Source organism: Panthera leo, chromosome A1, assembly GCF_018350215.1.
Source record: "Panthera leo isolate Ple1 chromosome A1, P.leo_Ple1_pat1.1, whole genome shotgun sequence".
Classification (NCBI taxonomy): domain Eukaryota; kingdom Metazoa; phylum Chordata; class Mammalia; order Carnivora; family Felidae; genus Panthera; species Panthera leo.
The window spans coordinates 40,186,420-40,208,779 of record NC_056679.1 but is presented as its reverse complement, the minus strand read 5'-3'; positions in this window follow the sequence as shown (position 1 = coordinate 40,208,779).

Here is a 22,360-nt window from a genome sequence, read left to right as displayed (position 1 = left end):
CAGAGAGAAAGGGAGACACAGAATCTGAAGCAGGCTCCAGGCTCTGAGCTGTCAGCACAGAGCCCTAAGTGGGGCTCAAACTCATGAACCGTGAGATCATGACCTGAGCTGAAGTCAGACATTTAACCAACTGAGCCACCCAGGTGCCCCTAATTCATTTTGGTTTGAATCAATGAATATGTGTAACTAAAGACTTCCAACACAATTTGATGTGTTTTAAAAACACAACTTATGCTTGATACTTTTAAAAGTTGTAAGGAAACTAGGAAGCTCTGGAAAGAGTAAATATGCAGGAGTTTGTTATGAATTGACTCATTTATAAAATTTTATTCAATTAATATTCAAATTATATCAATGGGGGATTTTTATAGATAAAATGAATTAAACCAAATAATCTTCAAAGATAAATTAAGGAGCAAATATGCATGTTCAACAATAAGGCTATCATTTGGAATTCTTTGTTAACTTAGGAAAATTCACATATTTCACTTTCCAATTACGCGGCATACGTGCAGACAAGCCTAAGGCCATGATCCCCTTACCAGCGCATTCTACACAGAGCAGCAAGAAAACAGACAGGCTGTTCATTCTCTTTCACATCTCTTGTATAGACTGTAGCAGCTGCTGCTGTGACAGGCTGTCTGTCTTGTCATTTCTTTATGTATTCATTTTTACAGCTGCAAAGAGAGTCTATTCTTGTAAGAATTTGCATAGAAATTCATCTTAATAAAGCAGGTCTCAAATATTTATATTAATCCATATTGATACAAAGCCTTTACATTACCTTCTCTTTGAAGAAGTGTTTTGTTTTTGAAAATTATTTTGTGCAGTGATCACATGCAGTGCAAAGTATAAAAAAATATGAGTTGCAAAATATTTATAAAATTAAATGAGTAACAAGTATTATCAAAGATACATGGTACTTTAAAAAGTATATATATGTATATATGATGTATACTATATATATTAAATATATTAAACATATTGTTAGGAAAAACCATTTGAAATTTGATTTTACCTCATTAAAAGAACAAGAAAACAGGCACAAGTAGATACTTAATCAAAATTATTTTTGATTATCAAGAGAATTTAAAGGCTTAGTAACTATATTAATGTGTTCTAATTTAGAGAACTGTTTCCATTAGAGATATAATAACACACTATTAAGCATCTTGATTATAGCTAGAATTCAATAAAAGTTAGATAATGATCAACATCCCACTATCCAGTGGTGCCATGTTGTCCAAACAAATTAGTCAAGAATTTATAACTTTGAGAGAAGTCACCAACATTTTACATTATTTTCTTAAAAGAAAATAGAGATCCCAGTAAAATGTATATGAAGGTAAAATGCTGCTGTGATAGAAAAGGTTACTTGTATGCATTCAGATCTGCAAACTGAATCTTCATTTGCAGAATTCAGTATGCACAGAGTAGTACGATCTAATCAAAAGAGTATTAGATTTCAACTCGGCCGACATTGACACCACCATAAATTTTGGGCCTAAAAATACCAAACTTTAAAAATTATGTAATGTTATCACCTTTCATTTACTTAAAAAATAAATACTATATTTTATATATTATACTTTTGTAAAAATAACAGTATATTTATTATGCAATATTCAATTTTAGAATGGGAGGAAAGAATCTGGGGCCATTTAATCCCTTTATCTTAAAGAAGACACTACATATTGGTTGGATGGGGACTGGGGGAGGGTGGAGCAGGGGGACAGGCATGGATTTAAATGTTTTCAATCAGACCTTAGAGCACTCTTTATTTTATACCATTATTTAATTATTATCTTCTGCAAAGCAGAAGTTAATCCCTGTAACTGAAAAAGCAAAGATTATGGAAGGATATTCCTAGAAGGTAAACTATAACCTGTAAATGCATTCATTATTTACACCTGAATGGATTTAATTTTAAACATATTAAAATTATGAAATTTAACAATAATTATATCTGAGACCTGACAACTTATGATGAAATAACCATATCATAACCACAAATTACGATGAAATGTGATGATTAGCTGTGGTACAGAAAACAGTGGAGCAGATTTAGAAAACTGCTTATTAACTTTTACAAGTATCTCAACACATAAAGACTAATGAGGATGAGTTGACGAAATTAATAATTTGTTACACAATGAAGACTGTAAAGATAAGGCCCCCTACGTTAGACACAGATATGTATTCTAATTTTTTTAAATGTTTTATTTATTTTTGAGTGGGGGAGGGCAGAGAGAGGGAGACACAGAATCGAAAGTAAGCTCCTGGTTCCAAGCTGTCAGCACAGAATCCAACGCAGGGCTCGAACCCATGAACCATGAGATCATGACCTGAGCTGAAGTCGGCCACTCAACCGACTGAGTCACCCAAGTGCCCCCAAAGATATGTATTCTAAATCTGAAACCATTTTTGAAAAGCTAAAAGCCTTTGGGAGGAAGTTCTAAGTACACAAAACAAATTTTCTAAAAATGTTAACCATTAAATATCTGTAAAGTACATAGTGCCTAACAATGTATTATGATTAACAACAGGCTTAATATATAAATATTCACTTTCTTGAATTCTAGGCAATATCACTTCTTTCCTAGAAATATTATACCTTAGGTTGTATATAAAATGATATAAATATCTATTTGTAATTAAAATTATGATTAGGTAAGTGGTACAAGGGATTGTTTGTTATATCTGGTAAGGTATCTGTTATCTTAAAATGGTAGGGTATCACCTGGTTTGTAATAAATTTAGATGACATCAAGATGTTGGATATTACTGTGGCACCTGGGTGGCTCAGTCAGTTGTGAGCATCCAATTTCAGCTCAGGTCATGATCTCACGGTTCAGCTCATGGCTTTAAGCGGAGCATTGGGCTCTGTGCTGACAGCTCAGAGCCTGGAGCCTGCTTCAGATTCTGTGTCTCCCTCTCTCTCTTCTCCTCCCCCACTCACTCTATGTCTGTCTGTCTGTCTCTCTCTCTCTCTCTTTCAAAAATAAATAAACTTAAAAAAAGGAAAAGATGTTGGATAGTACTGCATTACCTGACTCCATGGTCCTGTAAGCCCAATTGTCATATAAGTTTTTATATTCCTTTAAGATATCTTATGTTAAACAATACAATGATTATCTAAGAAAGATAATGACTACTATTAGTATTTCCCAGCACTTAAATAATATGTTTATGAATTTAACTTAAGGCAAATTACTAAAATACGAAAATAAAAGGAAGGAAGGAAAGGAAAAAGGAGAAAAGAGAAGAAATATATAAAACAACAATTCCAGCAATATCTCCTTTGGGGAAATTGGTAACAGTCTAAATCTGAAGCAAGAGTGGAAAGGAGAGGTAAATTGTATAGTTTCTTTACAGTAAAATATGGTGAAGGTTTGAACAATAATCATCATTAAATATTGTTGAATATTGAATCTATTACTACTAAAGTTAAATTATGTATGTATTTCACGTTACTATTAAAGTTACATGTGTTATTTTATTAATAAAGTTGAATATGTGTGTGTGTGTGTGTGTGTGTGTGTATGTATATATATAGTTTTTCACTGGCAAGGCTGTTCCTCCTGCAGTCCCCATGAAAAAATGTTTAACTTTTTTTTCCCCCCAGTGTAAAATTATTTTTAGATTTTCCTGAAATTTACTTCTGACATTTGTTCACAATTAGATTACTGGATCAAAACTCTAAGGATTATATTCAGTCACAACCAATCAGTTATAAATTAGAATAATAACATATGAAGCAACATCATAAATGTTATAGTAAAGAATTAGCAAATGTTGGGGTGCCTGGGTAGTTCAGTTGGATAAGTGGCCAACTCTTGGTTTTGGGTCAGGTCATGATCTCATGGCTGGTGGGATCGAGCTCCACATCTCTGCGCAGTCAGCACAGAGCCTACTTGGAATTTTCTCTCTCCCTCTCTCTCTCACTCTGCCCCTCCCTCACTCATGCTCTCCCTCTCTTTCCAAATAAACAAACTTAAAAAAATGAATTATTTTGATTCAATCAATCAATAATCAGAATTATTTTTCTGTCTAGTAAAATAAACATTTTCCTAGTACTGAGAATCAAAGAATTTATATTTACACTTAACACATATGCACATTAATTTTCTAAAATCAAGTCTAGAGAAACTATAAAAATGTAGTTTTTAAATAATTTTTTAAAACTTATTTATTTATTTTGAGAGAGAGAGACAGAGAGAGAGAGAGAGCAGGCAAGGGGCAGACAGAGAAAGAGTGTATCTTAAGCAGGCTTCACACTCAGAGCCTGTCATGGGGCTCAGTCCCACAAATGCAAGATCACGACCCAGGCATCTCAAAAACACTTGTAGCTTTTTTAAAAAGACTAAAGAATTTTCATAAGTCTCTTGAGTTAATTTCATATAAAATGACAGAAGCTTTTAATCCTCAGCAATGCTTACAACTCAAAGGTCAGTAAGAACGAACTTAGTTAATCCTATCTTCCAAAGTTAACAATTTCAACTATTCAATACAACTTTGCTCCTAACATAGAACTTGATTCTTCCCTTGCATTAACTTCCTTTTTTTTTTTTTTTTTTTTTTTTAATGGGCTTGGGAGACCGACTCTGTCCTACCTTCTCACTCCAAAAACCTGTCGTTGCTGCTTTGTCCAGCACTAGCTATATCCATGAGGCTATATGCCAAAAAGTTCATTTTGGCCCCAGGTCATATAGTTTTTGCATATAAAATAGACCAGCTCTTAGGAGGGAGATAGTATGCTCCTAGGCTCAATTCCCAATGGCTAAGGTAAATTATTTTATGCTGTCCCTAAAAATGTAGCCCATGTTTGAAGAAATGTATGAGAATCAATGCACATTTAAAAATCCTTTTTTGGGGCGCCTGGGTGGCGCAGTCGGTTAAGCGTCCGACTTCAGCCAGGTCACGATCTCGCGGTCCGTGAGTTCGAGCCCCGCGTCAGGCTCTGGGCTGATGGCTCGGAGCCTGGAGCCTGTTTCCGATTCTGTGTCTCCCTCTCTCTCTGCCCCTCCCCCGTTCATGCTCTGTCTCTCTCTGTCCCAAAAATAATAAATAAAAAAGGTTGAAAAAAAATAAAATAAAAAAAAAAATAAAATAAAAATCCTTTTTTTTCCTCCACTGTAATGAAAGGTGGCAACATAAATAAAAATGAAAAATGGAAAAATAAAATTTTAAGTTCCATGTACCACATTTTCGTAGATCATTTAAATTCAATACTTAACACTTAGTTCTCAAAATCACAATATGAGGCATAATTAGAACTTTACTTTATGGATAGAAAATCTAAGGTCCACAGAATTTATGAAATCTCTCTAGGTGACACAACTGTTACATGTTACACTATAATAATTATACTAAATAGATATAATATGATGATAGGTGTAATATGATAAGGTATCACAGCAATCCCTATCAAAATAACACCAGCATTCTTCACAGAGCTAGAAGAAACAATCCTAAAATATGTATGGAACCAGAAAAGACCCCAAATAGCCAAAACAATCTTGAAAAAGAAAACCAAAGCTGGAGGCATCACAATCCTGGACTTCCAAGATGTATTACAAAGCTGTAATCATCAAGACAATATGGTACTGGCACAAAAACACTCAGGTCAATGGAACAGAATAGAGAACCTACAAACATATGGCAAACTAATCTTTGACAAAGTAGGAAAGAATATCCAATGGAATAAAGACAGTCTCTTCACCAAGTGGTGCTGGGAAAACTGGACAGCAACATGCAGAAGAATGAACCTGGACCACTTTCTTACACCATACACAAATATAAACTCAAAATGGATGAAAGACCTCAATGTAAGACAAGAAGCCATCAAAATCTTAGAGGAGAAGGCAGGCAAAAACCTCTTTGATCTTGGCCGCAGAAACTTCTTACTCAACACGTCTCCGGAGGCAAGGGAAACAAAAGCAAAAATGAACTACTGGGAACTCATCAAAATAAAAAGCTTCTGCACAGCGAAGGAAACAATCAGCAAAACTAAAAGGCAACTGACAGAACAGGAGAAGATATTTGCCAATGACATATCAGATAAAGGGTAAGTATCCAAAATCGATAAAGAACTTATCAAACTGAACACCCAAAAAACAAATAATCCAGTGAAGAAATGGGCAAAAGGCATGAATAGACACTTCTCCAAAGAAGACATCCAGATGGCTGTGAGACACATGAAAAAATGCTCCACATCACTCATCATCAGGGAAATACAAATCAAAACCACAATGAGATACCACCTCACATCAGTCAGAATGGCTAACATTTACGACTTAGACAACAACAGATGTTGGTGAGGATGCAAAGAAAGAGGATCTCTTGCACTGCTGGTGGGGATGCAAACTGGTACAGCCACTCTGGAGAACAGTATGGAGGTTCCTCAAAAATTAAAAATAGAACTACCCTATGACCCAGCAATTGCACTACTAGGTATTTATCCAAGGGATACATGTGTGTTGTTTCAAAGGGGCACATGCACCCCAATGATTATAGCAGCACTATTGACAATAGCCAAAGCATGTAAAGAGCCCAAATGTCCATCAATGGATGAATGGATAAAGAAGATGTGGTATGTATACACATATACACACAATGGAGTATTACATAGCAATAAAAAAAAATGAAATCTTGCCATTTGCAACTACGTGGATGGAACTAGAGGGTATTATGCTAAGCAAAATTAGTCAGAGGAAGACAAAAATCATACGACTTAACTCATATGAGGAATTTAAGATACAAAACAGATAAGCATAAGGGAAGGGAAGCAAAAATAATATAAAAACAGGGAGGAGGACAAAACATAAAAGACTCAAAGATAGAGAAGAGATAGAGGGTTGCTGGGGGGGTTGTGGGAGGGGGGATGGGCTAAATGGGTAAGGGGCATTAAGGAATTTACTCCTGAAATCATTGTTGCACTATATGCTAACTTGGATGTAATTTAAAAAATAAATTAATTACTTAAAAAAAACATAACAAAAATACATACTAACTCCATAAAAAATATAATGTATAATTATCTCATGTCTTCCTAGGGGGAATGAAATATTTTTAAATGTCCATGATATCTTAAATTAGTTTTCAGTGTTTCTATATAAGTAACTAAGTATAAGATAATCTCTGAACTATTTGTTAAGGTCAGTAATTCACTAAAAGTGTGCATTTCTTCTTAAAAATAGGAGGATATCTAAGTTTAAAAATTATCATAAATAGGTGTCACTGTTAAAAATTATTATGTTTTGGATAAATATCAATTTATAACATATTTTAGGAAATCTAAAGATTTTACCTAATTAGCTATAATGTACACACAAGTATCCTTTGATTGTACTTGATGGTGCAAAGAGTGAAGAACAGGTACAAGGTGTATATACTGTGTTCTGTGCAAGGATGGCCAGCCAAAAGGTTTAGTAATAGGTCTGCTTGTGAAATTATATGATGTCACATCCACAAAGAAGGGCTACTTTTTAAAAAACTCATTTAAAGAAGGTCATATCTTGCACATGTGTATCTATAAGCCTGGAACATTCTAAATTGTTTAGTTATTTTTTTCTAATTTTCATGAGATTCCATAGGGCCTAGAAACAGATTCAATTAAAAATTGTATTTTTCATGAGTTCTTTTATAAAAACTGGAGAGTTGTAATATTTAAAATTACAGGGATTTTCTTTGCAAGTTATGTGTGTGCAAGGAATTGCTGCTGCACCCATCTTGCATCAAGTCCCCTGAGTATACCTTTCACCAACTAACTAAAAGTAGTGGTAAAATGTATCGCAAAATCTTTTTTATTGAAACACTGAGAAAACCAGAAAGCAAGAAAACCTTAGGGCCAAATATGAAGTGAAGTATTAATCTAAGGAGGCAAACAAAGATTTAAACCAATGTTGGCCCCAGAGGCATGCACCAGCCCTGGTGATGCTGAGATTCTATTTCTTATGGACAAGGTGCAGGGAAAAATGACAAAACCCAGTGCTCACCCAAGTTGGGCAATTTGAATCAATCCTCAGTATAAATCTGGAATCAACTGGGTCTATCATTAGAATGACCTGGACATGAAAAACCTTGTAAGTTTCAAACTTGTTGCTCAATCATAGGAAAAACAAAAACAAAAACTGAAAATTATTACCACAAGCCAGCCTGTCTACATTTTTGAAGCCTTAATTCCCACTACCAATATGGTCTAAATAACCTCAAACTGAAATTTTATTTTTGGTAATCTATAGTTACATGGCTGAAACAAATGAGAATCTTCATTTGTATGTACCTTCAACTCAGATAATATTTTGAATAAAATAAGTTCTAAAACAAAAATTAGAAACAGAATTCACAGGAAAGGAAGACAGGAGAGAGTATAATCATATGGCATACATGTTTTTAATACTGGCATGTTCAGAAATAATACAATACAAATACAGTATGTTTAAATATTATTTAAAGAAATAAAAAGGAGTGGAAAATAGATAATGCTTTAAAATTTCATTTTTATAGGTATTAAGTATTATAAAATTTAGCAGCAGATCTCAAAAAAGAATTGAATGGATCTGGAAATGTAGTATTGAAATTAATAACTCAGATGATGGATAACACATTACTTTAGACACAGAGGAATTTTTTTTAATGAACTAGCATTTAAAATTGACAAAATTATTCAAAATGCAACAGTGACCAATCAAAAAAGGCATTTGTAAGAGACACAAAGGGCAGGCAATAAATCTACGATACACTGAACTGGACTTCTAGAAGTCACTAAACATTTCAAGTTGATAAAAGACTTTAATTATCATATTCAGGAAGGACAATGACATTGAGACAGAAAAATTAAAAGATATGTGTAGTTCAAATGAAAGTTCAGACCAGAGATTATAAAAGCACTCAGAGAACAAAGAATAGATTTCCTAAAAAAAAAAAAAAAAAAAAGAAAGAAAGAAAGAAAACAGAAACTTTATTGACCAACAGTGAACAATGGAAGTTATAAGACAAAAGAATGTATAAAATTGACAAAATAACTGAACCAAGAACCATATGTCACACAAAACTGTCTTTTACATATATGACAAAAGGGATGCCTGGGTGGCTCAGTTAGTTAAGTGTCCAACTTTTCAGCTCAGGTCATGATCTCGTGGTTCTTGAGTTCAAGCCCCGTGGAGGGCTCTGTGCTGACAGCTCAGAGCCTGGAGCCTGCTTCAGATTGTATGTCTCACCCTCTCTCTCTGCCCTTCCCCACTTGTTCTCTCTCTCTCTCTCTCAAAATAAAAAAAAATTATAAAAATTTTTTAAATAAATAAAAATGACAAAATAAAAACATTTTCAAAGAACAGTGCCTTTATCCAAAGGCTCCTGAAGGAAATTATAAAGGACATGATTTAGACAGGAGGAAATAATCTCAGAAATATGTAATGTGATGAAAATAAGAATGGAAATAGAATAGAATAGAGTAGAATAGAAAACATTTAGGAAATCTGTCACTAATGAAATATGAAATTATAATGTAAATATTAAATGATAATATATTATAAACATAGTTTATTATTACTAAATTAATAATATTAATAAAATAATTATAATAATTAATAATTAATATTATTGATAAAATTATTGCTATGCCTAATTTGCAAGTTGAACAAAAAAAGAATGAGGAAAAATACTTTAAATTTATATTGGAGGTATAGTGTGCTGAGTTAAATGACTATATCCTTTTTACTATTTGAGAAGAAGGAACCAATTTTAATCATTTTTAAGCTGAGTATACATTTTAAAAAATGTAATTATGAAGAAAATAAAATAGGGATACATATAACCTGGTTGGAGAAAAAAATGGGACGAGAAAAAAATATGAGAGCTCAGAAAAAGACTAATGTACAGTGATAAAAATCACCAGCATTTGCTTAGATGTAGGGGTAAGTGGGCATTGACTGGGAAGGGGCACAGAGATCTTTTTTTTAATGATGTAAACAGTCTTTATCTTGATTATGGCAATCATTACATGGGTGTATACATTTAAAATTCAGAACTGAACACTTAAACTGGGCTTTGTTGTTCATCAGTTAAATTTTGATATAATAATTATTTATTTATTTTATAATATTCTTTTTGCTAAATGTATTCCTTTTTTAAAAAATGTTTTTAATGTTTATTTATTTTTGAGAGAGAGACAGAGAGACAGAGACAGAGCTTGAGCCAGGGAGGGACAAAGAGAGAGGGAGACAAGAACCTGAAGCAGGCTCCGGGCTCCCGGCTGTCAGCACTGAGCCTGACTTGGGGTTCAAACTCACGAACCATGAGATCATGACCTGAGCCCAAGTCGGATGCTTAACCAAGTGAGACACCCAGGAGCCCCAATATAATACTTTTTTAAAGCCCACTAAATAAACTTAGAAGCTGAATTGGCAATGTTGAGAACTGCACATATTAATTTAGAAAAACATACTTTTAGGTATCTTTCAGAACAGAAAATGGAAAGGCTAATAGGCAACACTTCCATCCCTCCTACATTATCTCTTTCTTGAAAAAATTGCATCAGTAGTCAGTCAGCTGAATAAGCCTTCAGAGACACTGGGGGTTCTGAACAAACCCCAACTATAATAGTAACAATAAATATGTTTCCTACCAACACTTCTTCTTTGGGTTAGGGGAATACAGTAGTTCAACTCCAGCTTCTTGTTCACATAAGTTTCACCTTCCTCAGTACTGCCCTTTTGTATTGGTTCCAAAATGACCCCAAACTGGCAGCCTGCAGTTCCTGAACCTCCCTTTTACTAGATAGAATTTATTCACTAATTCATTGACTCTATTGCTTGTGCAGCTATTTCCCAAATTCAGTTTTCTATTCTATCTTCCAAATACTTTCCTGCCACAATTATTTTAGCTTTCTATTGCGTATATGTCGCGGCCGGCGCGACAAACACCGAGGTCAGGGTCCTGAGGGTAGGGGAATGCAAGAAAAAAGAGAGAAGAGAAAGTTTGGGAACAGGAGGGTCCCCTGGGCTGATGGCCCAAGTGACGGCTTTATTGTTGCTGTACACAATCTTTTATAACCAGACTCTTATGGGTTAGGTCATTCTAAGAATAAACAGGTTTCACATAATTGCTGCCCACCAAAACATTTAGTTCTGTGTTTCTTGTGCATTTTCTAGACGGGTCACAAGACCTTGTTGATAAGATTGCTAGCAAAACACAATTCCCATGTTTGTTTCTATCTGACTCGGGGTAGAAAAAGGGAGGTAGCATTACTGCCAACACCTGCAGACCACAGGCTTCAGGAATTAACTTTCTCAGCCTTGATAAGGCTTTCGTATGCCCTTGAGAGTGAGGGAACTGGAGGGGAAACCACCGGGTTGGCTTGAGTCAACAGGGAACATTGCTCAACCCGGTCTCAGCCTGGCACCGGGGCCCGGCCCCCCACAATGTACCAGTCACCAACAGCACTCTTAAATTTGGGGACACATATCAAGCACTCTGAGAAAGAAGCTGACAATCCCTAAACTTGCTGTGAAGGGTTAATATCTAGCACAGCTTGTCTCTGACCAACTTTGGAGGGGAGAATTCAGACTCTCAGCATGTATTTATTCCCAAAAATCTCTGTAAATCCTTCCCACCCCCCTCATATCTCGCAGAGGAGACTGAAGAGTTCTTGAATTGGTTCTAGGATATGTTCTTTGCCAATTTCGCTCAAAGTACTCTGTCCTACATTCACATTTCAGCTATCATGTTGTTACCAAAATTGAAAGTAAAGCAAGTAGATACATGAGGATAAAACTGAATCCATTCTATTAACCAGTAAGTCAAGAATACATTTCTTCCTTATGCACAAAGTCCTGTTTGTGTCAGTAAAAAAAGGCAACTAGCGGTGGCTAGTAAATTGGGGAAAGTTTCAGAGAGAAGGCTGTATTGCAAATATACCTTGGGAAAAAACAGTTCATAAGAATAAGTGGGAAAGAATGTTTTAGACTAAAAAAGGAATGACACAAAGAGCATGACATTCTTCTCACAACAGCAAATAACTATAGGTAGATGCAGTGTAATTTTGTGGGAAATTAAAAAGTGTAGGGCAGAAAATTTAAATGGGAAAACATGCTGAAGTGTGTTTATTGCTATTCTAGAAATTTTAGATTATGTCATATAAAAATGAATGTTCACAGACAACCCATCGGTGACACTTAAAACATGGGCTGTCATTTTATAAGCACTCAAATATGTGTGATTTATTGAGATTACAATAATTACAAAAACTTTTAAATCACCACATTACAACTTTAAATGTGTATTTTGAAACATAACTCTGACAGCACTGTGAAATATGAATTGAATAAACCAGAGACAGAGATGTCTGTTAGAAAATAATTTCAATGGATTGATTATATGAAATGGTAAAGAGTCTGAATTAGGGCACTGGCCAATAATGAGGAGAAAAGATGCATTAAATTCCATGAGCACTAAGTATGTGGAGAGATGTGAAACACAAAAATTGCACCTATCCTTTCTGGGAAATTTGCATAGAGGCAGAGCCCACAGCCATGTTGCTTTTGTTTTATTTTATTTTTTATCTCATGAAAGAACAGGACAGTGAAAAAAGTGAATTAAAGAGGTCAAATATAGTACTGAGCTGCATGTACTGACAAGTTTGGTACATCAAAAACCCACATGTTTTCTGTGGCCCATGAAGAAATGCAAATGGTAGAAGCATCTGTGGGTAGCTTGCCAGCCTTTAGAAGAGCCCTCACCTAAAAATAAAATAGACCATCACTCTGGCCTCTCAGAAGACTTTCATGGAGTGAATCTGATTCCAGAAGAGGTGGGGAAATATTTTTCTTTATTTGATCTTCTATGGACAAAAGCCATGAGAGAACTCACAGAACAATCAAATCCATTGCCCCCCAAGGCTTATGTTGATTCCTAGGCACAGAAGACTAACACCCCTGAGTTCAATTAGCAGTGGGCCCAATAGTTTTGCAGAATCTGCCACAGAACAAAAAAGAGGATGACTCCATCCCAGTAAACTCTGCCCAACCATATTTATTATTAAACTTCTCTATTTTTTGTGGCAACTCTCAAGTTTAGAAACAGGGCATGTTAGATGGAAGGAAAAGGGTATTTATAAAGAAAGGGATATTGGAAAGAACTTTGAAAAAGTGACTGACCTGGTGATTTCTGCTGGAATATATATTTTCCAAATGAGTATATTTCTACATATACACATACACACACACACACACACACACACACACACAAATATGTATATACGTGTAATTTTCTACTACCCAAAATGAGCAAATATAAATTAGTATATACACATAAAAATTCTTATACACATATCTGATAAAAGATATATAGTAGTTCCTCATTATTCACTTTGGTATTTGTGAATTTGCTTACTGGCTAAAATTTACTTGTTACCCCAAAATTGATACTCCCTGACCCTTCTTGGTCATTCATAGACAAACACAGAGCAGTGAAAAATTTAAATTACCCGAAGGTGCACATTCCCAGCTGAGGTCTAGAGAGGCAGTGCTCTGCCTTCTTGTTTCAGAAGTTATAAAGAAACAACCAGAGAACAGAGAGAGTAGGGGTAACACAGTGTAATATAAGAAACTCTGGTTATGGATACAGTTGGACAGGGTTCTAACCTCATTTTCTCTTTTGTAAGATAAAGAAAACAAAATCTATCAAGATTAGTGTTTCAGGGTATAAGATTACAATCAATATGGTTCAAAAACTAGCATAAAGAAGTTTAAATTAAAATTATTATATGCATTTATTTCTATTTATTATTTTTATTTATTTATTATGATTTATTTATAAAATCCCATAATTATTATAATAATTATAAGAAAAATAAAGTGTCACAATTCTATATACATCAAATCCAAGTCTACCAAATTAGTAATGGCTAGAGTAGGGGTGCCTGGGTGGCTCAATTAGTCAAGTGTCTTACTTTGGCTCAGGTCATGATCTCAGTTTGTAAGTTCAAGCCCCACGTCAGACTCTGTGCTGACACCTCAGAGCCTGGAGCCTGCTTTGGATTCTGTCTCCCTCTCTCTCTGCCCCTTCCTCACTCATACTCTGTCACTCTATCTCTCAAAAATAAATAAACGTTAAAAAAGATTTTTTTAAAAATACTGGATAGAATAGATTATCAATGACTTTTTTTTTTTTTTTTTTTTGTCAATGACTTTTAGGAATTCTGTCAATAGAATTTAATCTGTTTTTCATAGGCCGAAGAAGAAACAGAAGTTAGAAAATACTTGGCTGTTAGCATGGACTATTCCTTTATGATGTTTAATAATGAGGAAAAGTAAAACCATAAGGTAAACATGAGGGAACTGAAGGGATTTATGGATGAAATAAAAATCTGTATGAAAGACAGGAAGTGGGAAGGGTGGATAATTGGGAATTGAATATTCAGGCAGGTGACCCAGGGCATAATACAAGTATTAAGAAAACTCAGTCCTGAGTGCTTTTATTTTCCTATGTTTGTTATGAAGCAAACTATCCGTTGAAATGTTGGTGGTTAGTTTAGAGGAGATGAAGATAAAGCATTTCACAGCAAGCACTGCACTAAAAGAAGACTAAGCTGGGGTAAGTGATACAACTGGTGAGTAGTGTTGAAGTTCCCACAAGTTTGGAGTTTGAATCAAGAAATATGATTTAGAGTTAATCAGATCAGTTATGTAATTTTCTCCAATATGTGCCAAGAGTTTGGGGGCAGGGGCAGAGAACACAGATGGTTAGATTCACTGTATGAAGGGTAGTAACACGGCATGTGCAGTGGAAGAAAAGAAAGCTAAGGAAATTAAGTGTGCTTAAAGTGAAACCAGAAAGCTAGGAAAATAGGTAAGAATTGAAAAGGGAAGCCCAGGTTTCATAAGAGAATATATCTTTGGAGGTAGTGATCAAATGATAAGTCATCTGATTCTAAGTCTTTGGAGCTAGAAAAATTCCAGTAAAAAATACAGTTTAAGGTATTTTTACCAAAGTGAAGCTTATGGGAAAATTAAAACAAAAAAGAAAAACAAATTATAGAAATAATCTCCCTAAAAAAAGAAAAGAAGAAAAAAAAAAAAAAAAAAGAAAACGTATGTTACCCGGCCAATTATATTATTATGTTAAGGTGGTTGTAGTTAGCAGGAATTAGGATTAGGGGTATATTAGCCGGTAGCTGTGCCTTCAGCAGATATGAGGAGAGACATGGAACCCAATGTTGCATACATTGTTCGACTTACCCTTTCCTTACTTTTCATAAAGTTTTGACTTTTTCTACAGGATTTTTAAAAAATTATCATGTTTGTCACGAATGATATACATGATACTAAGTACAAGTCTCAGAATGGTAAGCCATGGTAATTTCTATATTCATTAACAGAATAAAATTTAATGGACTCTGAGCCTTTTTTTTTTCAGTAATTTTCTAGTACACTGTCTTATGCAATAAATATCTTCAGTGAGGTTCATATTTGTTTAGTTATATTCAAACTTCCCTCTCTTAGTTGTCTATTCCTCATATATCCATACCTTAGAAATGTTTTTGTCCTATACAACTTGTGATTACAGTGAATGACTGTCTATCCTATTATAAGATAAAACTGCTACTTGCCTCAATAGATCCCTAAGTGCCTGTACCCCTCCTACTTGTTTTGAACTTTATCTAGTCATTACTCATTTCTGAGAACCTATCCCCAACATGTGTATTCAAAATATAAGCCTCACCATGAATTCTCCACTTTATCCCTCCCCTCCTTTCCATGTTGATCCAGTTATACTAAAATTATCCAATCAGAATGTTTCCCACATTCCACAAGCTACCCCATCCATGACCTTCAAAGGCACTGGTCCATAGGTCCTTCCTCTGACCCTCCCTGCCCTACATGCAACAAAAGAAGAGGTGACATCTCTACAGAACCTTCAGATATTAAAGGAATATTCATAGGAAGCTTCAAACAATTCTATGTTCATAAATGCAATAGGCGTGTATAAAATAGGCAAATTCCTGTAAAAACACAAACCACTAAAGTTTATTCCAAAAAAATTAAAACAACTAAAACTTACTCCAAAACAATTAAATAACCTAAACATCATATGGTTTAAGATATTTAATTTCTAACTAATGGCTTTCCAACAAAGACATCTCCAGAATCAGATGCCTTAACTGATGAATTATTCTAATCCTTTAAGGAAGTATAATAACAATTCAACAGAAATTCTATGAGAATACGGAATAAGAGGGAACTTCTACCAATTCATTTTATTTGACCAAAATTACACTGATACTAGACACAAGACAATATAAGAAAAAAAAAAAAAACAACTACCCATCAATAAATTAAATGAATAAAAAATATATAAAAGAAAAAAAATCTAGCAAAACAAATCCACTATTTATTATAATATTTAAAAGAATACTAAATAATATTTTAGTAGGATTAATATTAGAATAAAAATCTGATTCAATATTAGAAAATCAGTGAAATTAACCATGCTAACAAAATAAAGAGGGAATACTATATTATCATATTTAGTAGATGCAGAAGAAAAATTGGTTAAAAAATCAATATCACTTATGATAATAGTTCTCTGTACACTAGCAGTAGAATGAAATGTCCACATTGTAACATCATGATTAATGGTGAAGAATTCAATGTTTTCCCCGATGATCAGGAACACACAATGATGTTTATTTACTCTCACCACTCACATTTTACAATTCATGGAGATACTAGCTAGTACAAAAAGGTAAGAAATAAAATTAAAGGAATACAAATGTGAAATATAGAAATAAAATTCCCTCTTTTTCCAGTTTCCATGAATCTTTGGATAAATACAGAAAAGGGATCTACAAAAATCTTATAGAAATATAAAACGTGTTTAGCAAAATTGCAAGGCCAGTGTATAAAATTCAATCATAATTCTCCATAATAGCAATAAAGAATTGAAAACTGAATTCTCAAATACTCCATTTTATAATGAAAAATTTAAGGAAAGATCGATTTGAGGAAAGATCTATTCCAATACAACAGTGCCAAATGGGAATTGGTTAGGAGTGCTTCATAGACAGGAACCAGGAGCATGAGTTCCCTAAAGAAAAGGCAGGAGTAAAGAAATAAAACTATCTGATTGACTAGAAATTGATAGATGCCTTATTTGAGAAAGACCCATTGGTGGTTTGTGATTGGTTGTCCATAAATTTTGGTTTCTTAACTTTGAGGCATTTCAGGCTTAGGATTTAGTTGGCTTATATAGGCTAATAAGGCATTAAGGTCAGTATAGTCTAATGATCTCCTTGCCTAATTAAACAACAGCCACCCAAACATAAACTGTTTAGATATAAGACATATAATACAGGTAATATCTGTATTCTGAAAACTGTGAAACACTGATTAAAAAAAAAAAAAAAAACACCTCACATAACCTAAATAAATAGAGAGAGAGAGAGCATGGAAACAGAGTAAGAATGGTCAAAAGAACAAAAACAAGTTGGAAGACTCCAAGTTCATGATTTCCAGGCACAATATAAAGATATATTGGTCAAGACAGTGTGTTTTTAGATAAAGGACAGACATATAAATCAATGGAACAGAATACAGAGTCCAGAAGTATAGCCATGCAGTATAGCCAATTGATATGGAAAATGAGAAAGGTCATTCAATGAAGAACAGAGAACAGCCTTTTTAACAGATAATGCTGGAATAACTGGATATGCATATGAAAAAAGTGATCTTGATTCATATTTCACATAATAGACTAAAATTAACTTGAAATGGATCATAAATCTAAGCCAAAACTAAAACTACAAAACTTCTTAAAGAAAACAAATGAGAAACTCTGTATAATTCTTGGCTAAGTCAAGAGTTCTTATCTATCACACCAAAAGCACAACTCATAATTTTTTCGCTATATTGGACTTTATCAAAATTGAAGCCTTTTGCTTCTTTAAAAATGTTAACAGGATGAAAATACAATCCAAGGACAAAGAGAAAATATTTGCAAATCATATATTTGATAAAAAGCTTGTTTTAAGAATATATAAAGTACTCTCAAAATTTCATGTAAAAAGAAAAATGTGATTTTAATAAATGAGTAAAATACTTAATAGTCATTTCACCAAAGATACACGGATGGTAAATATCATATAAGAAGATATCATGAGGGGTGCCTAGGGGGCTCAGTCAGTTAAGTGTCTAAGTTTGGCTCAGGTCATGATCTCACAGCTCATGAATTCGAGGCCCAGGTCTGGCTCTGAGCTAATAGCTCAGCCTGGAGCCTGCTTCAGATTCTGTTTCTCCCTCTCTCTCTGCCCCTCCCCGACTCACGCTCTGTGTCTCTCTCTCAAAAATAAATAAACATTGAAAAATTTTTAAAGAAGGTATCATGAGTTTTTAAGGAAATGCAAATTAAAAAAAAACAATAATATACTGCTACACAGACAAAATGCTAAAGATCTTCACAATACGAAATACTGAGAAGGAAACAGTACAACAGGAAATCCCATACATTGTTAGTAATTAAGCAAAATAGTATAGTCAGTTTAGGAAAGTTTATCAGTATGTTGAAGTTACACATACACTTACCATGTAACCCAGCAAACCAATACCCATGTATTTACCTACATGAAATTAAAAAAAAAAATACACTCATACAAAAACTTACACATGAATACTTACAGAGACTTTATTTTTAAACCCTAAGCAGAGGAAAAGATGCACACACTGTGTTAAATCCATACAACGAACATCACTCAATAATAAAAGTAAAAAACTATTGATACATGTCATAAAGAGGATGAGTTACAAATACATAGGATAAATGAAATGAGACTCCAAAATTTACACATTTTCAGATTCCATATACATCATATTCTTGGAAGGTTAAACTAGAGAAACAGAACACAGATCAGTTGTTGCCAGGGGCTGAGTTTGTGGGAGGAATTCACAACAAAAGGACCAAGGGAAATCTTTGATGTGACTGGAAGATTCTTTATGCTGATTTTGGTGTTGTTACATGACTGTATGTTTGTCAAAACTTGTACTGTACTCTAAACAAAGATAAATTTGCCTGATATAAATGATATTTTAATTTAAAAACTGGGAGAATCAGTTGATTAAAAAATCAATGAATAATACTCAATTTCTGATTCTTAAACCTTTAGAATAAGAGCAGAGACATATGCAATTTACAAATGACAAAACATACTTAAGTTCCATTATCAAACTCCATTGAATTTCTTAGACAAGTAAAGAAGAGGAACATTTGTTTCAGCTACAGGTTGGACAGGAACCTCAAGATGTGTTAAATGATCAGTACAGGTGAGCTGCTCAGGGTAAAGACAAGAGAAGAAAAAAATTTTACAATATAGCATGTGATTTGTGTTACAAGGCATTCCATGTTGCTCTAGTTCAGAGTATGGGTCACAAAATTGTAAAAGAGAAGTCTTGGGAGTTAAGCAAAAATGAGAGAGAGAGAGACAGAAAGAGAGAGAGACAGAGACAGCACTACATGAAGTGTTTTTGTATTATATTCTGTAAGAAATGGACTGCCATCAAAAGGAGGTAACTATGGAATTATATGATTAAATATTCCTTTAAGAATAATTCTTCCCTTGGCACAAGAACAGACACTCAGATCAATGGAACAGAATAGAGAACCCAGACATGGACCCACAAACCTATAGCCAACTTATCTTTGACAAAGCAAGAAAGAATATCCAATGGAATAAAGACAGTCTCTTCACCAAGTGGTGCTGGGAAAACTGGACAGCAACATGCAGAAGAATGAACCTGGACCACTTTCTTACACCATACACAAAAATAAACTCAAAATGGATGAAAGACCTCAATGAAAGACAGGAAGCCATCAAAATCCTCGAGGAGAAAGCAGGCAAAAACCTCTTCGACCTTGGCGGCAGCAACTGCTTACTCAACACGTCTCCAGAGGCAAGGGAAACAAAAGCAAAAATGAACTACTGGAACCTCATGAAAATAAAAAGCTTCTGCACAGCAAAGGAAACAATCAGCAAAACTAAAAGGCAACCGACAGAATGGGAGACGATATTTGCAAATGACATATATCAGATTAAGGGTTAGTATCCAAAATTGATAAAGAACTTATCAAACTCAACACCCAAAAAACAAATAATCCAGTGAAGAAATGGGCAAAAGACATGAATAGACACTTCTTCAAAGAAGACATCCAGATAGCCAACCGACACATGAAAAAATGCTCCACATCACTCATCATCAGGGAAATACAAATCAAAACCACAATGAGATACCACCTTACACCGGTCAGAATGGCTAACAGTAACAACTCAGGCAACAACAGATGTTGGCAAGGATGTGGAGAAAGAGGATCTCTTTTGCATTGTTGGTGGGAATGCAAGCTGGCACAGCCACTCTGGAAAACAGTATGGAGGTTCCTCAAAAAACTAAAAATAGACCTAGCAATTGCACTACTAAGCATTTATCCATGGGATACAGGTGTGCTGTTTTGAAGGGACACATGCACCCCCATGTTTATAAAAGCACTATCAACAATAGCCAAAGTATGGAAAGAGCCCAAATGTCCACTGATGGATGAATGGATAAAGAAGATGTGGTATTATATATATATATATATATATATATATATATATATATATATATATATATATATATATACACACACACACACACACACATACACACACACACACTGGAGTATTACTCGGCAATCAGAAAGAGTGAAATCTTGCAACTACATGGATGGAACTGGAGGGTATTATGCTAAGTGAAATTAGTCTGTCAGAGAAAGACAAAAATCATATGACTTCAATCATGAGGACTTTAAGAGACAAAACAGATGAACATAATGGAAGGGAAACAAAAATAATATAATAACAGGGAGAGGAACAAAACAGAAGAGACTCATAAATATGGAGAACAAACTGAGGGTTACTGGAGGGGTTGTGGGAGAGGGGATGGGCTAAATGGGTAAGGGGCACTAAGGAATCTACTCCTGAAATCATTGTTACACTATATGCTAATTTAGATGTAAATTTTAAAAATAAAGAATAAAATTTAAAAAAGAATAATTCTTCCCTTATTTTCTGATTTTCCTTCTTTCCTTTGTTTTACATATATTTAACAGTCCTATGTGCTAAGAATACAGTCACCAACAGTATAGAAAAAGACCTTTCTCTAGTGGAGATTATATTATGGAGCAAGAAACAGACAATATGCTAGCTAATGAATAACATAATGCAATATGATATAATATGGTATAATGTAACATAACACTACATAATTTTAGGAAATGATACATATAAAATATAATAAAGAGGAGTAGCACGATTTTTCAAATTATTAGTTAACCCACAACAACCATATTGAAATGTAATATATGAAAAGATAAGAGTAAAAGAAAAATTAAAGATATGAATATTGTGGGAAGAACATGTGAGGTAGAGAAAATAAATTCTGGAGGCAATAAGGCCAAACTGAACTTGACCTGATAGAGAAACAAAGAATAGTAGATCAAAATGTGCTAAGGGAACAGTGATAGTAAGTGAATTTAAAGATTTTTTTTAAGGGCCACAGTAAGGATTTTACCTCTAAGGTAGGTAGAATTTCATTATAATCTCCAAGATTCCCAATTGCTATTATATGTATCTTATATAATACCTTTACTTTCTATGTGGACAGAATCTGTAATTAAAATGCATGTCATTCCCATAATCATGTTACATTATAAGGAAAAAGTGAAGGGATTTTTTGCAGATATAATTAAAGCCTCAAATAGTCTACTTTACATTCAATGAAAGGGAGCTTAATCCTTGGTAGACCTGACCTTATCATTCAAGGCCTTTAGAAGAGGGTCTACAGGGAGAAAACTGAAAGCAACAGAAACCCCTCCAGGTGGCATTGAAGTAACAAGCCACTATGGATTCTAAAGCTATGATAAAAACTAATGCTGCTAACAGTCATACAAATTTGAAAGAGGACCTGAGCTTTAAGACCACAACCCTGGCTGACACCTGGATATAGCTTTATAAGACTCCAGCCAAGAATCCTCTTAAACTATGTCAGGAAGCCTGAGTCACAGAAACTATGAAATAATCAGTGTTTCTGGTGGTCAAGTGCTAAAAATATAGTAATTTCTTCTGCAGCAATAGAAAATGAATCCCATGTCTGTCTATGTCTGATGAAAGTCAATGCAAGGTTATAAGCAGGAGTGGCACTATGGGAAGAGCTATGATTTGGTAAGATGTGTAAAGGTAAAACCAGTAAGATTTGCAGATGGTTTAGATGCAAGGAATGAAAAATTAGGGAAATCTAAGCTGACTCAGGGGAATGTTGTTGCCTTCTACCAAAAT